This window comes from Sus scrofa, chromosome 9, assembly GCF_000003025.6.
Source record: "Sus scrofa isolate TJ Tabasco breed Duroc chromosome 9, Sscrofa11.1, whole genome shotgun sequence".
Taxonomy (NCBI): Eukaryota; Metazoa; Chordata; class Mammalia; order Artiodactyla; family Suidae; genus Sus; species Sus scrofa.
In genome coordinates this window covers 123,472,640-123,487,704 of record NC_010451.4, presented here as the reverse complement: position 1 = coordinate 123,487,704, position 15,065 = coordinate 123,472,640, and the positions used below count along the sequence as shown (strand labels likewise).

Sequence of the window (15,065 nt, the reverse complement as noted above, 5' to 3'; positions counted from 1 at the left end):
CACACAAGGACTGAGTGGGTTCCTCTGGTTTCTAAAAAGGCCTGCTATTACAGAGAAGCCCACTGGGGAGAACCAAAACCAAAAACCCAAAGACACATGACATATGCTTGAGGTGAGATACTGCTAGCAGGCATCAACGATGTTCATTCACTATTGGTACAGATGAATTTAGAGAAGGACAGAGGGGTGTGATGCTGGGAACCCAAAATATCGACTACCTTGACCTAACGAGAAGCTCCAACTAGCTTTGTACTGTTGAAATTCTTTCAAGTCTGGAACAAGGCAAGAATATCTCTCATTATGACTATTACTATTCAATGCTATTTGAAGACCCACGTGGTGCTATAAATAAGAAAAAAGAAAAAAGGATACAAGTTTGAAAGAGACAAAACCATCTTTATTTGGAGATGATCTGTCTATTTAAAAAGTCTAAAAAATGGACAAACCATTAGATCTAAACACAAGATTCATTTATAAAAATCAATGGATTTCTATACACCAGCAATAATTTTAAAATGTAACAAAATAGATAACGTTTACATAAGCAATAAAACTTTTATGATGTTTAGGAATAAAAATCCGATAAAATGTGAGCAGGACTCATGGAGACAATTATAAAATGTTATTGAGGAACGTAACAGACATGATTAAATCCAAATAGATCAAATTCATGTTCACGGATGGAAGGAGTCAATATTATAAAGACTAAGTTGTTGTAAATTAATCTATAAAGTCGATGCACTCCCAATAAAAACCTCAATATGAATGCTTTAAGGACGTTAAAAAACTGATTTGAAAACTTACATGGAAGAGTTAAAGGCCCACAAACAGCCAAAACAATTGAGGGGGGCATAAAAAGAAATAACAGGGGGAGTAGCTTGACTAGTTAGTAAGATATATGACACAGCAAGTCATTTTAAATTTGTTTTATATTGATGCAAGATTGGACAAATAGATCCCTAAGACAGAATAGAGAGCCTGGGGAAAAAAATCCAAGCATGCATAGGCTCTTAGTATATGATAAAGCAGGTAAATCAGTGGTCAGAGAACAAGTTAATGGTTCAACCAAATATATTTGGGACAACAAAATATACATATAGGAAAAAAAAGATTTCTTTCTTACATCTTAAAGTATTAAATACCCAGATGTGAAAAACAAATGTTAACACCGTAAGAAGTAAACTTACGATATCTTTACAGCATAGGAGGGATTTTATTTTAAATAAGACAACAAAAGGAATCAGAAGGGAAACTTGGTGGAATTAGACTACACTAAAGCTTTAAAGATCTGTAAAGCAAAGGGTAGCATAAATAAATAAAGACAAGTGACAGTTTAGAAGAACATTTCTGACACATATAACTGTCAAATAACTCAGATGAATCAATTTAAAAACTCAAAAGAAAAATAGGCAAAGTTTATTTTTAAAAATTTTAAAAGGAACTTGAATTTCCAAGGAAAAGATGTTCGACTTTACGAGGAATCAATAAAATGCAATTCCATTTCTCGTCCGCTAGATTGGCAAAATTTAAGGAAATATGACAACCAAGTGAACTTAGCAGAACAGAAACAGACTCACAGAGGAGTTCCTGTCGATGGCTCAGAGGTTAATGAATCCAACTAGGAACCGTGAGGTTGCGGGTTTGATCCCTGGCCTTGCACAGTGGGTTGGGGATCTGGCATTGGCATGGCTGTGGTGTAGGTCGCAGACAAGGCTCGGATCCCGCGATGCTGTGGCTCTGGCGTAGGCCAGTGGCTACAGCTCTGATTCGACCCCTAGCCTGGGAACCTCCATATGCCACGGGTGCAGCCCTAAAAAGACAAAAAGACAAAAAAAAAAAAAAGAAAGAAAGAAAAAGAAACAGACTCACAGACTTTGAAAACTTATGGTTACCAAAGGGGACAGGTCAAGGAGGTGGGAGTGATGGACTTGGGGTTTGGGATTGGCAAATGCACAGTGCAGTATATGAAACGATTGGCCAGCAGGAGCCTGCTGTGTAGCGCAGAGAGCTCTACCCAGGATTCCGTGATCATCTATGTGGGAAAAGAATCAGAGAGAGTGGATATGTGTATATCATATACACTGAGTCCATTTGTTGTACCGCAGAAATTTTCACAGCCTTGTAAATGAACTGTATACTTCAATAAAACTTTCAAAAAAGGAAAATCTGACAACCTCCTGATGCAATTCGCTGAGAAGAACACCACATCACTTATCTAGTGTTGCTGCCCAAAATACGTAACCCAGTTTACTCCTGTGTAAATCATCAAACAAATGCAAATTTAGGAACAGGACACAAAATAACTGGCCTGTACTCTTCAAATAGGTCAATGTCATGAAAAAGAAAACATTTAAGGAACGGCTCTAGATTAAAGGCGACTAAAGAGAAATGGCAGCGAAAGGCAATGTTGTGCTGGGTCAGAAAAAAAAAAAATAAAACACAAAAAAGGGGAGTTCCCGTCGTGGCTCAGTGGTTAACGAATCCGACTAGGAACCATGAGGTTGTGGGTTCGATCCCTGGCCTTGCTCAGTGGGTTGAGGATCCGGCATTGCCATGAGCTGTGGTGTAGGTTGCAGACATGGCTTGGATCTGGCATTGCTGTGGCTGTGGTGTAGGCCGGTGGCTACAGTTCCAATTCGACCCCTAGCCTGGGAACCACCATATGCTGCGGGAGCAGCCCAAGAAATAGCAAAAAGACCAAAAAAAAAAAAAAAAAACCCACAAAAAAGGACTTAAGTGGGAGAATTGGTGAAATGTTATAGTTCTTTATCAATGTTGAGCTTCTTGAATTTGGCCACGTACCATGGTTATGGAAGAGAATGTCTCTGTTCATGGGAGCCTCACGTGGGAGTACTTGGGACAAACAGGTCAAACGTTCTGCAGCTTATTTTCAAATGGCTCAGGAAAAACTATGGAAATAAAAGATAAATGCATATGAAGGGAAGTGGGGGGAGGAAGGAAAGAAGAAAGACTAGAGAAAGAATTCATTGCAGTGAAGTATTAATGGTGGATCTAGTGAAGCTTATCTAGGAGGCCATTGTGACATTAGCACCTTTTCTGCTTGTTGAAATTTTTTTCAAATCAAATGTTTAAAACATTCATATCAAGCAGTAGAAGGGTTGTTAGAAAATGGCAATTTTACTCTGCTAGAATGGAGACAAATTAGCACAGGTCTTTGCAGAGTAATATCATCATAATAATGTATTATATTGATACATAATAATATAATATGGTAATAATATGGCAGTAATATAAGTTAAGATGAACACGTTTATATTCTGCACCCCAGCAATTCAAATGGGATGTGGGAAGAAAATAATAGAACTTTGAATTTATTTATTTGATCTTTTAAGAAAAAAAGTGGATATTGTATATCAGTGTGAAAGGGCATTTGTATAATTTGTAAATAAATAGAAATATTGGGGATAGGCAGTTAAATGTTTTCTTAAAAGGGTAACCTGATGAACAAAGCAGGAGACCACTGCCCTTAAGAAATTCAAGCATGAGAGTTCCCATCATGGCGCAGCGGGAACAAATCCAGCTAAGAACCTTGAGGTTGTGGGTTCGATCCCTGGCCTCGCTCAGTGGGTTAAGGATCCAGCACTGCCGTGAGCTGTGGTGTAGGTTGAAGGCACATCTCAGATCTGGCATGGCTTTGGCTGTGGCGTAGGCCAGCAGCTACAGCTCCAGTTGGACCTCTAGCCTGGAAACCTCCATATGCCACGGGAATGGCCCTAAAAAAAAAATACACACACAAAAAAAAGAAAGAAAGAAAGAAAGAAATTCAAGCGTGGAGTTCCCCCTGTGGCTTAATGGCATCTGGGGTATGTCTGGAGCACTGGGACACAGGTTGAATCCCCAAGCCTGCACAGTGGGTTAAAGCATCCGGAGTTGCCCCAGTTGCAGTGGCAGGTCACAGTGGCGGCTGAGATCTGATTCCTGGCCTGGGAACTTCATAAGCTGCAGGGTGGCCAAAAAAGAAAGCAAAAAAAAAAAAAAAGAAAGAAAGAAATTCAAACCTGCATGAGGAGCTATACATATATAATAACATTAACCACAACATGATTTTCAATAGCAAAAATTTAGAAATATCTTGTATGTTCATCAGTAAGAGCAAAGATAAATTGTGTTTTATTCATGTGATGGGATACTAAATAACGGTTAAAATGAATGAAATAGAGCTGTATCTACACTGATTGGTTTAGAAAATGTCCAGTGAGAAAAGGAAGTTGCAGAACAATAAAGACACACTCCTAAATGCTGTATTATTTATGGATATTTACATCTGTCCTAAACACAAAAGCACTGCCTAGACAAGTTCCTGCTCCTTGCTTTGAGGGGTGGGGGATGGAGGAGATGAGCACCAGAAAAGAGATTATATGGAGCTTAAACTTCTGTAAAATTCTCTTTCTTTGCCCCTTCCTCCCCGAATAGACATCAAGAGATCTGAAGAAAATATTCCTAAGTGTTAATTTTGGTTAGTTCTGGGTAGCAGATATTTGAGTGTTTGCTCTATTATCCTCTGAACTTTTCTGTACCTTTTGCGTTGTCCAAAAAAGCAGAACAAACCTGAAGTTTTTCATTTCTCTGATGAATTACAATTTCCACAGAGGAAGCACCTGTCAAGTCAGGCCTGTTTCTACAACTCTCCATGTGTCTCAGCTTATGGACAACTTTGTATCAGAGTTTCAGAAAAAAATACTTATCAACAGAAGATAGTGTTTCTTATTTGCCTAATAGGTGTGTTCCTAATTTTATGGAAATGTCAGACTAATAAGGAGCATGTAGGGTCACAAGTGATGCCTTGTGGAGCCCAAATATTCTGCAGTGATAAAACATTGACTCTTATCTTGATTTATGTAATTAAACTGGAAATTCTCTCAGAGGTTAAGAATTTGTTTAATAACACAAAAGTTGTATATTGCTGAGTTACATGTTATATAGTTCATTACAATTTCTATGTAAAATTACCAGCCTCTTGCAAATGGCTCCCTTAGTTCAATATTTCAAGTTATGCTCATATAATAAAAGGACTTTAATGATTCAGGGGCAAATTAATTTAGATTTGTCTAACCTTTGGCTTCCTAACAGCATTTTTGTTTGCACCTTGTACTGACGCTACCTCCAGTGGAAAGAGAGAGAGTGAAACTTAAAATTGGTCTATTTTACTGTGTGTTGGGAGAATTAATTACATTTTAGTGAGAAAAAAGAACTGACACTATTTATTTAGGCAGAATATGCCTACGGCGTGTGAAAGTTCCTGGGCCAGCGATCAAACCCTTACCACAGCAGTGATTCAAGCCACAGTAGTGACAATGCTGGATCCTTACCCATGAGGCCACCAGGGAACTCCTAACACTATTGATTTAAAGGCGACTTGATGATTACTCCCGAAATTTAATTGTAGGAATTTCCAATAGCCTTCATTTGCATTAATAATAAGGAGCTGGCTCCCGTATTATTGCGCCTGTAGGATAAATGTATGCAAGGCCTATCCAATAGTCCATTTATTTTATGCGGTGATTTTGACGGTCTCTCAAAGCTGAGGATGGAGAGGATAAGACATTAAGAATTTCTGTCTGAAAGAGTTCTTAGGTTTCCTTCCTACCAAATGTTTAATGTGTGCAGGATCTGGAGGGTAGTCTCTTTTTTCATTACTTTTATTGGATATTTGTTTCGTCTTTTTATTTTTCTTGAAAAGTCTCACCAGAGGCTTGTTGATTTTGTTAGTCCTTAAAATTTTTTGTTTCGTTTTGTTGATTCTCTGCTGTATATGTATTTTCTGTCTCCTTTCTGCTCTTTGCTATTTCATTTCTTCTTTTCACATACTTATTTTTTTAGTCCTTTTATAACTTTCCTAGATTGACAGAATGCTTGCTCAATTAATTTACAGTCTTTCTTCTTTTCTAGTATATGATTTGAAGGCCACAAATTTCCTTTTAAGGATTTCTTTAGCTAAATTATACAAAATTTGATTTGTAATATTGTCATATTGTTCAATTCAAAATATTTTCTGATTTTGTTATGATTTCTTCCTTGATCATGGGTTATTAAAATATGTCCTAAATTTCCAAATATATGAGAGTTTTCTGGTTATCCTTTGTTATCCATTTCTATCTTACCTATAGTAGGATCAAATTAATCAATTTCATTAATTTGAATTTTGATAAGACTTGCCTCAGTCTTATATTCAATTTATAAGTTTAAAAAATGATGCAGTTTATATTTAATTTCTATAGATTTTTTTTTTTTTTTTGGTCTTTTTAGGGCCCCACCTGTGGCATATGGAGGTTCCCAGGCTAGGGGTCAAACTGGAGCTTCAGGAGTTCCCGTTGTGGCACAGTGGTTAACGAATCTGACTAGGAACCATGAGGTTGCGGGTTCGGTCCCTGCCCTTGCTCAGTGGGTTAACGATCCGGCGTTGCCGTGAGCTATGGTGTAGGTTGCAGACGCGGCTCGGATCCCGCTTTGCTGTGGCTCTGGTGTAGGCCGGTGGCTACAGCTCCGATTCATCCCCTAGCCTGGGAACCTCCATATGCCGCGGGAGCGGCCCAAGAAATAGCAACAACAACAAAAAAGACAAAAAAAAAAAAAAAAAATTGGAGCTTCAGCTGCTGGCCTATACCACAGCTTTAGAAATGCCAGATCCGAGCCAAGTGTGTGACATACAACACAGCTCAGAGCAATGCTGAATCCTTAACCAACTGAATGAGGCCAGGGATTGAACCTGCACCCTCGTGGACACTAGTCAGATTCATTTCCCCTGAGCCATGATGGGAACTCCTCTACAGATGTTTTATATGTGCTTGAAAAGAAAGTATGTTCTGAAATACTTGGGTGGAATATTCTATATGTGTCCATTAGGTCAAGTTTCTTGATTATTCTTTCATGGTGTTGTATCCTTAAATTTTTGTCTGCTTGCTCTATAATTACTAAAGTAGATATGTACAAAAAGCTCCCACTATGATTATGGATTTGTCTGTTTTTCCCTGGTTTTGACCACTTTTACTTGACATATATTGAGATCATGTTATCTTTTCTGTTTAAAATATATAGGAAAAAAGTAAAGAGGTAACATTGTTTGCAAAGATAATTCAAGCTCCTTTTAAGAAATAACAAATGTTGCTGGACAAGTAACTTACATTGTAAGACATTTTCCATGATGACACTTGGTTCTGGGTTGTATTATGCACCCCCTGCCCCCTGCAAAGTGCTCATGATGAAGCCCCAACCCCTAGCACCTCAGAATGTTACTTTACTTTGAGATAAGGTCTTTACAGAATTAAAGTTCAAATGAGGTCATTGGGGTGGGTCCTAATCCAGTGTGACTGGTGTCTCTATAAAAAGGGGAGAATTGGACATAGAGTCAGATGCTATCAGGAGGAGAGGGCCATTGACAAACTAAAGAGAGATATTTATTTATTTAGGCAAATGTCTCTATAAAAAGGGGAGAAATGGACATAGAGTCAGACACATATCACGAGGAGAGGGCCCTTGACAAGCTAAGGAGAGGGATTCTCCTTCATATCCCTCAGAAGGACTAAACTTGCAGATACCTTGATCTCAGACTTCTAGCCTCCAGAACTGTGAGACAATAATTCTGTTGTTAAGCCACTCAATTTGTGGTGTTTTCTTATAGAAGCCCTAGCACACTAATAGGACATTTATAACCTTGTAAGACAATTTCGTTCTTTAAAGAGAAACATATGTTTTCAGCAAGGAAAAAAATAAAACCTTTCTGCCCTTAAAAATGTAAAAGGAGGAAGCAGCAATTAAGGAGAAAAGCTGATCTGCTATTGAGTAGAATATCCTTTTATATTTTAATAGCAAAATTAAAATGTTTTATCCAGTATCAAGAGACATTTTTGTTTAGTAAAATTGGTGGGTCAGGCTTTTGAGCAAAGGAAAATAATTCCCATGTCCTCAGAATTGCATGTTATGATTTAATAATTAAGGATGAGAAAGACAATTCCCAAGTTTCCTTCAGCAAGGATTGGTGCAATAAACATAATTAACTCTAAGTTTAATAATCAATCACCAAATCTCATGAGTATAATATACAACCAGGGAATTGCTTTAATATGGACTCAGTGGAATAACCACAGATTCAGCTTCAAAGCAGCATGAATTACAAATATAGTGCATATTTGTAATATATAAAAATACAGTACAACTTTTCTGGGAGTCAAATTCTAAAGAAGCTTAATTTTCTTAGCACAGACCTTGGGCCATGCCATTTTTGAGGTCATTTCTTACTGGAAAAGCAGGGGTATGAAACTGTCAGCCAGAATAACAATGTCCTTATACAAACCCTGCTAAAGAGAAAATATGAAGCCGAATTAAGCACAGAATATGAACATGAAACTTCTTGAAGACTACCTGTAGAATTTTGCAATCACATACATGGGTTTACTTCTTAGTAATATGCTGGTCTCTGTAATTCCCAAAAGTATACCCTTCTCTGATAGAGCATTTTGAAGCTCCTGTCTCACATGTTCAGACAAGTGCCAAGGATATGGATTTGAGAGGTGGTCGACTGATGAATAACATAAAGACAAACAGTTTGATGTAGGTGTATCTTTACTGGATCTCATAAACCCAGAGCAAGCTTACTGACAGTAAGAAATATACCTATCGACTGCAAACCCTTGACTGTGACATCCAATATGATATGATAGATAAGTAGACAAATGGTTAGATCAATGAAAATCTGATGTAAAGTCCTTGGGTTTAAGTATCTCCAAGACAAAATTTTGATAAAGGACCACTATATTCAGGAAACTCATTCAGGTGGTCACCTAGCCTCTTCCGTGACCTTCAAGTGACTTCAATAATAGAAATCTCTCCTAGTCATTAGGTATTCCATCCTACTATCTGACTAGTTATTGGAAAGGCTTTCCCTAGAGTAGCCCCAAACTGGCCTATAGATAAGTCTACTTATAAAACTTAATTTCACCTTAAGGAGATATAAAGAGAAGTTCATCTTAGAAATGATAGCTCTTAAGATACCTAAAGAGAATAATCATGTCTCTAAGTTATTCCTAATTATAAAATTAACACATTTATGTACTTCAATAAATAGAGGAAATACAGTAATTTTTCAGTGATGGGTCTGGGATAAGTAGGGGCTGGGAGAATGATTTGCTGATAGATTACTTCATTCAAGGGATTTTTGACTCTGCCTCCAAGCTTATAATAACCTCTCTACTAATTTGTGTCTGAGAAAGTTTCACAAACAGGGAGTCCAAGGAGTATCTCAAGAGGAAGCTAGGAAGGTACCTGGAGAGGAGCAGACAATGAGCTGGGATAAAAAGAATCTTCAGAAGAAATATAGAAAGATCATAGATGATTTTATAGATTGTCCATGGTGTCTGTTCTCTTTTTCCTCGTTCTTCTATTTCTGGCCTTTTAAATTATAGCCAAGAAAGATCATTATGAAAAGATTTTCAAGATTAAGTGTAGTTGGACACCTCAGTTCAGCCATGAATTCCTTTACGCTGTGCTCAGCAGGATTTATTCGTTGTCCAGCAATTCTGTTCTTCCCAAATTGGATTCTACTGTAGATTTCCTGGAAACAGGGTGCATATTAGTTCCCGTTAATTTATAATAATTTCTGCAACATCTGACTTAATTGCATTAAATCTTGGTGCCTAAATCCTGAAAGACAAATATCTTGAGAAAGATGACTAGAACGGTACTGAAGAGTGAAGTTAATCAATAGAAGCCATTGATTAAACTAACTTCCAGTAAAAGCTACCTCTCTCTGTATGAATAACATAGGACTCAACACCTCAGTCTGTAGATTTTAGGTATGAGCATTTTACATGCACATTGTATAATAATATATAAACAGACTGCTCTGCTACAATGTTTATTTTTTGTGATATGGGTACATGTTATCTTAGAGGCCAAAAAAGGGATGGGATCAGGGAAGCAGAAGAAGAAAATGAAGACCACATTCCAAGTGGCGTAAAAACCAGCCCATATTTCTCCTTGTTTTTCCATGCTAGCCCATCTTCTCTACTCAAGATATAATTTATTCCTCCAGTCTGTTACATGTATACAGCCACAAACATTTAGTATAAACCTTCTATTCTCTCTTTTTTTTTTTTGCCATTTTCCTACTTTTAGTAACCAGCCTCAGCCCTAAGCAGTCGAAGCCAACATAATTGCATCATGATTAGCAACAGAAAAATACATCCCAGCACCTCCAGTGACTCTTGTAGAACATGAGACTGCCAAAGTTTCAATTAGTGGAAATGATGCTACTGCTTGATGTGGTAGAGACACATCTTCTGTTGGGTGGCTATTATAGAAACAAAATTATTATTCGAAAAGCAAAAGCAGAGAAAGAAAATTATCCAGAAAAAATCTATAAATTTTCAGATGTTAAAAAAATTATTTTTAGGAACAAATTCCTGTCCAAGTGGATCATTCATAAGCTCTGGAGACATGAACTGTGAATTCTAGAAATGCATTTAAATCTCTGTATATCTAAAGCTCAGAATAAAAATATATGCAACATTCAGAAGCACATACACAGAGTAAATATATGGGCTAAAATAAACAGTGAAAATTTTGTTGGCTGGTGGTCGTGTTCTATGTTTTGATAGAGATTTGCGTCGCATAGGGGCCTCTGTTTAGCAAAACGCATTGAGTGATATACAGAAGATTTGTACGTTATATATAAATTTTGCCTCAAAAGAAAAAAATCATAAGCCAATATTGAAATCCAGGTAATGATATACATGCTGAAATGTGCAGGAGTGAAGTGTAACTAACACCTGAAACTTACGTAAAATACCTCAGAAAATATGGCGGGTTGTTAGATGGATACATGCTTAGATATGCGAATAAAGTAAGCACAGTAAAATGTTAAAATAGAGAGTATGCAGCAGTATAAGTCAAATAGGATTTATATAATTAGACACTATGCGTAATACTCTAAGTTGCCAGCTAGAAGTTTGGATACTTCTATTTAATTCACAAGTGACATTTATTTCTAGGCCTTATTTTGATTATCTTTAAGTTGCAAATTGTCATCCATAATATGAAAGTTAGAAAAAGAACTCTTAAATGTTATTTGATCTGAAAAATGCGAAGAAAATATAGTCAGTGATTTTTCCTTCAGTCTAGGCTACGTGGCAATAAAGATCTCAAAACCTTAATGGCTCACAACAAAGGTTTATTTCTCATGTCTATACTGGGGTCAGATTTGACTCAGTTTCATGTCTTTGTCATGTCAGAACCAAGGATGAAAATGCAGCCCTATCTAAAACATGGCAGTTTCATGTCGGAATGAAAAAGAGGGGGTGGTGACCGACCAGAGAATGACTCTTAAAGCTCTTTCAGAAATAGGACAGGCATTCCCATCGTGGCACAGCGGAAACGAATCTGACTAGGAACCATGAGGTTGTGGGTTCGATCCCTAGCCTCGCTCAGTGGGTTAAGGATCTGATGTTGCTGTGAACTGCGGTGTAGGTCGCAGAAGCAGCTCAGATCCCGCATTGCTATGGCTGTGGCGTAGGCGGGCAGCCTGCAGCTCCAATTTGACCACTAGCCTGAGAACCTCCGTATGCTGTGGGTGCAGCCCTAAAAAGGAAAAAAAAAAAAGTGGGTCTGCTCCAGTCCTATTCCAATGATCAAATGATCAAAGCAAGTCGCATGACCAAGCCTGCTCTGAGCACAGGTATGTCTTCCTCCCATAGGCTGGGGCCCTATGGAAGAGGCAATGGATATTTTGAGCCAAAATACCATCTATTACAAATGAATCTAACTTTCAGATCTCATCAGAAATGTATTAAAGCACTATGTTCCAGTACTTTAGTATTATTATAGTAAAACTTATGTAATTAGTAAATGGTATTCAACAAGTGTTTGCTGAAGAATGAATTTTTTCTGTATTGTATCTTTTCAAATGTAAAAGAAATAACAAATTATTCAATAGGATCCATAAAAAGAATGGAGGTAGGCAGAGTACCAAGTTTAAGAGTGGATGGTGAGAAATATACCTGCCTGGTTATTATCTTCTTACATTGGTGTGGTACATTTGTGACAGGTGGTGAACTACTACTGATGCATTATTATGAATGACTAACCCCAGGGTATAGACAAGTCGAAGTTATCAGAGAGATCAGGACCCAAGCTCTACCTGAACTTGAAGCTCTGAGAATTGATAAGCTTGTGGACTGCGAAGGGTCTAAGTCTCCTACGATGGAAAAAAAGAAAGAGAATATAAGTCAAAGTCTGCATTATCAGAAAGGTAACATGTCTATGAAAACCCAGATAGTAAATCATTTAGGCTTTGTGGGCCTACCTCCGTCACAACTCCCCAACTCTGCCATGGAAACACAGACATAACCACAGACAAATATAAACAAATGGACACGGCTATCTTGCAATAAAACTTTATTTACAAACACAGTCAGTGGCCTGGGTTTGGCTCGCGGGTCATGGTTTGCTGACCCCTTTCTAGACCATGGCTTCTAGATTGGAGGGCTACCTGGGATGGGAGATGGAATATAAACCACCCAGAAAACCACAGAAGTGGCCTCAGGTCTCCTCCCCAGGTATCCCTCTGTATCTGGTACAATGCCAAACATACAGTAAGTGGTCAGTAAACGTTGAACCCAGGTCACCCATGAATGCCGTATTAAAGAGCCACAGAACCTACTAAGAACTCTCCACCAATACTTCTTGGCGCATAACTCAGAGGGAATCAGATTCAGATCATGACACCAAAAGACAGTTTTGAAGACTGATTTTGATTCCTCTTCATTTTTCTCATTTACTGTGTGTTGTATATCATGCTCGGTATTTTTCCGGAAGTTTACACAAGATTCTCATAACAACATTGCAAAGAATGTACTTTTAGTCTCACCTAAGGATTGAAGATATTGAGTATTATTGGCTGAATTATGTCTCCCCAAAAAATCTATGTCGAAGTCTTAACCCTCAGCACCTTGGAATGTGACCTTGTATTTGAAAGTAGGGTCAGTGCAGCTATAGTTATTTAAGAGGAGGTTCTACTGGAATGGCGTGGGTTCCTAATCCAATATGACTTGGTTGCTGTAAGCAGACAGCCACATGAAGATGGAGACACACAGGGAGGATGCCTTATGAAGACAGAGGATTGGAATGATGCATCTGCTAGTCAAGATCCACCTGGATTAGCAGAAGTTAGAAGAAGGCAAGGAAGAGATCCTCCCTTAGGCTTCAAAAGAGCATCACCCCGCTGACACTTTAGTTTTGGACTTCTGGCCTCCAGAATTATAAGACAATAAATTTCTGTTGTTTCAAGCCATCCAGTTTTTGGCACTTCATTAGGGCAGGCCTAGGAAACTAACACACGGTGACTCAAGGAATTTGTCACTTGTCTGAGATCATCCAGCTAGTGTGAGACAAAGTCAATTCTCAAAGCCATGGCTGTCTGGCTCCCAAATCCGTGCTCTTTTGATTACACAGAGCTGAATCAATGATTCTACTTTATTGTGATGAAATGGTATAAAAGCAAATACTGACTCATACTAGAAAAGTGATTCTCTCTTCTGTTTTCACTTTACAATTTCCCTATGAATAATATTTCTTTTCTTTCTTTCTTTCTTAATTTCTTTCTTTTTCTCTCTTTTTCTTCCTTTCTCTTTTCTTCTTCTTTCCTTCTTTCTTTTAAGACTTCTCTACCAATATTATCTTTACTGTTTCTTATACTATCTTTTATAGCCACAAGCTATAAAGCTATATATGTTTTGCCTTTCCTGCCATTCTGGCCTCATGCTATTCATCTTTATTTTTTTGGCCACACAATAGCCATAGCAATAACCTGAGCCACAGAAGCAACCTGAGCCATGGCAGTGACAGTGCCAGATGGTTAGCCCAATGAGCCACTAGGAACTCCTCATGCTCTTCATTTTTTACTGAATATTTTTTAAGGTAACCATCTTAATTTATCTATACGTGGCATATTTCTTTAAAAAACTTCCCTGGCACACACCTTGATGAAGATCACTTAAATACAGTCAATAAATATCTCCAGGTGATATTTCCTGGAAAAGAGGGAATGGAAGGTGAAAAACATGTACTACTTTTTTTTTTTTTCAAATATACTGCCTCTGATTCTCATTCCAATCCCAGGAGGCAAGTATTATTCATAGCATTTTGAAAGAAGAAACTCAGGAGCAGAGAAGGTTAAGAAACATATTTAAAATCAAAGTAAGTGGTAGAGCCAACATTGCTTCCAGGTTTGTCTGGTTCCAAAGACTGTGCGTTCCTCGGTTTACCTTCATCACGCCCTCCCTTCTTTCCCTCACCTTCCAAACTAACACCACCTTTTCCCTTTCCCTTCCAAGGGAGTTACTTTGAGTTGCCATTTTTCATATTCGCATGTATCGCTCAATCCTTGCCGCTCACTGTCAAAACTGGCCAGAAGTAATATGGTGAAGTATATAGAAATCCTCTCATATCTTCTTTTATCTTCGGATCATTTTGCAGACTTTAACAAGGCCTCGTGCAATGTTTTGGGAATTGAGGATCACATAACAGCCTGTTTTTCTTTTCCTACATTCGGGTGGTCCCTTCTCCCCCATGACACCTCGTCCTTCATCTGGGCCCTTGATCACATCCCTTTTGGTGTCTTCAGAGATCTTCCTCTGTCTCAGATCTGTGTCTTTCATCACTGCCTCCTCCCCTGCTCTGTCCTCTCTGCTCGCTGATATTCCCTCTTAAAAACAAACAAACAAAAAAACCAGAGTTCCCTTCATGGCTCAGTGGTTAACGAACCATGAGGATGTGGGTTCGATCCCTGACCTTGCTCAGGGCGTTTAGGATCTGCCATTTGCATGAGCTGTGGTGTAGGTCACAGATGTGGCTCAGATCCCACGTGACTGTGGGATAGGCCAGCAGCTGCAGCTACGATTGGACCCCTAGCTGGGGAAATTCCATACGCCATGGGTGCAGCCCTAAAAAGACAAAAAAAAAAAAAAAATCCTTCTCTTATCCTATCTACCCCTCAAGCCATCACCCAATGGCCCTCTTTCCAACTTTAATCCCAGCCTTTGAAAGCGTAGTTT

At 38.3% G+C, this 15,065-nt stretch overlaps 1 long non-coding RNA gene across 3 annotated transcripts; it reads right to left on the bottom strand.

Moving 5' to 3' along the window:
• On the bottom strand, positions 1,849-14,738 carry LOC100512122. 3 transcript variants are annotated; one of them, XR_002347092.1, is made up of 4 exons: positions 12,152-14,738; positions 9,471-9,568; positions 2,803-2,909; positions 1,849-2,032 (listed from the first exon to the last, which is right to left on the bottom strand). It is a non-coding gene; the product is annotated as an uncharacterized LOC100512122 (long non-coding RNA). The 3 variants fall into 3 exon arrangements; XR_002347091.1 differs by lacking the exon at positions 1,849-2,032 and having other exon boundaries at positions 2,715-2,909; positions 12,152-12,208; positions 13,991-14,738; XR_002347090.1 differs by lacking the exon at positions 1,849-2,032 and having other exon boundaries at positions 2,715-2,909.